The sequence below is a fragment of the Etheostoma spectabile genome, chromosome 10 (genome assembly GCF_008692095.1).
Source record: "Etheostoma spectabile isolate EspeVRDwgs_2016 chromosome 10, UIUC_Espe_1.0, whole genome shotgun sequence".
NCBI lineage: Eukaryota > Metazoa > Chordata > Actinopteri > Perciformes > Percidae > Etheostoma > Etheostoma spectabile.
Genome location: NC_045742.1, coordinates 9,405,976 through 9,407,782, shown reverse-complemented (window position 1 = coordinate 9,407,782; position 1,807 = coordinate 9,405,976). Strand labels below are relative to the sequence as shown.

The 1,807-nt window shown below is 37.5% G+C and overlaps 1 protein-coding gene across 2 annotated transcripts in view; it reads right to left on the bottom strand.

The window, feature by feature from the left end:
* The window catches only part of LOC116696903 (C-terminal-binding protein 1), a 27,494-nt gene that overhangs the window by 11,810 nt on the left and 13,877 nt on the right, over positions 1-1,807 (bottom strand). The window lies entirely within an intron of this gene.

The following is a 1,807-nucleotide window of genomic DNA, read 5'->3' as shown; positions in this document are numbered from 1 at the left end:
ATATATATAGTTGCCCTCCTCTAAAATATTTCCAAACATAAACATGACTACTGTCATGATTGTTAGTGTCTGTATGTTCTGTTTCCTGTTTTATTTTGAAGTCTTTGTTTTCTCCCTTATCTTGTCTAGTTTCATTTCCTGTCTTGTGTTTTCCCGTCTTTTGTGATTGTCTGTCCAGCCCTGATTTGTTTCACCTGTTCCTCAACCCTAGTGTCACCTGTCCCTTGTTAGTTGTCGTTACCTGGTGTATTTAGTCCTTGTGTTGTCTTGGTCTGGTGTTGGATCATTGTATGCTTCATGTTGTGCTGTGTGCTGATGGTTTGGCTTGTCTTCTGTGTTTTGCTTCCTGGCCTTCATATTTTGGGGATTATTTTGGCTTGTGCCTGCCTGCCTACCTCTGGACTTCTTTTGTTGAAATGATTTTTGTTTTATTAAATCTTTGAAGGCTACACTGCTCTTGTCTACGTTGCATTGGTGTCCAAACCATGACGACTACAATATCTACGTTTTATTAATACTGGTGACCCATATTACTATAACACTGTGTAGCAACAAAGTAGCATAGGGCGCTGGAAGCAAATAAACAATAGAGATACTGTACATAGATGAATGGTGATGTTAAAGGATGAGGTTTATGTACTTAACACTAGGGATTGACGGATATGGATTTTTTTTTGTGCCGATACAGATTTTTTTTTGTTTATTTTTTTTTTCATCAGCCTTAGCCAATGACCAATACGGGCTGTTGATTTTCTTGAGCCAATATTTGGAGCCAATAGTGCTTTTGCTCCCTCAATTTACATCATAAAAATGACACGATAAAACAATTGTTACAAGTCTCGATTTAAAAAAGGAACATTTATTAAACTTATCAAGACAATATTTAACAAATAGTAAAAACAGGTGTGGTAAAACAAGTAAAAAGAGTTAAGTGCTGAAAATACTGAAAATAAATATTTAAGCATAATTAATTCAGAAAATAAATTCTAAAAATAATTATTTCAGCATAAATAAAATAATTATACTACAGCACACAGTTGCAACAAGCAAGCAGCATAATAAAGTGCACAATCTAGTATATTTAAAGGTCCAATATGTAATATATTTACTGTAATAAATCCAAAAAGGACCCCAATGCATCATCAGATGTTAGGGAAACATGCTAAGTTGAAATGCTATCTTTTCTGACAACAATGCTAATGCCAGTCCGTTCCTCCTTTTGAAAGTTCTGTTCCGTGACGGAATTTCTGTTTGTGTTTTGGCCTGTCTGTTATCAACAGTTTGACAGCCAGGCCGGGTTGCCAGATATACCTGTAAATACGTAAACCCAGCTCGCTACAGCAGTAACGTTAGTACAGCCATGAAAGCAGCAAATAAACGAACAGGGTCAATGGAGATAGATTCTACTCAACCTAAAAAAAAGGCATGTTTCTAACAGTTGCACGACCAGAGACGTAATAAACCCGGGTAAATATTGAAGATGCATTTGAAAGATTGAGACAGTTTAGAGCCCAAAAGGACGCTGAGTTGGCTAAGTTCTTCCTGAACCGGTAAGCATTAGCTTCGGGTTCATTTTTCAAGGCTTCTAGGGACGGGCATTTTATGTAATTTCAACATTTGCATACTTACATTGAATTATATAGCTATAGTACCTAAGTTGTTTACTTACTCGCAAAAACAATTGAGACACAGCCAGTAAAGTTATCCCCACTGGTCCTGGCTAACGACGCCATGCTAACCCTGCTAACGTTACTGGAGGACCAGGCCAGCGGGCCACGGCTGTTTACAACGTGTAGCCTTTTCAGCG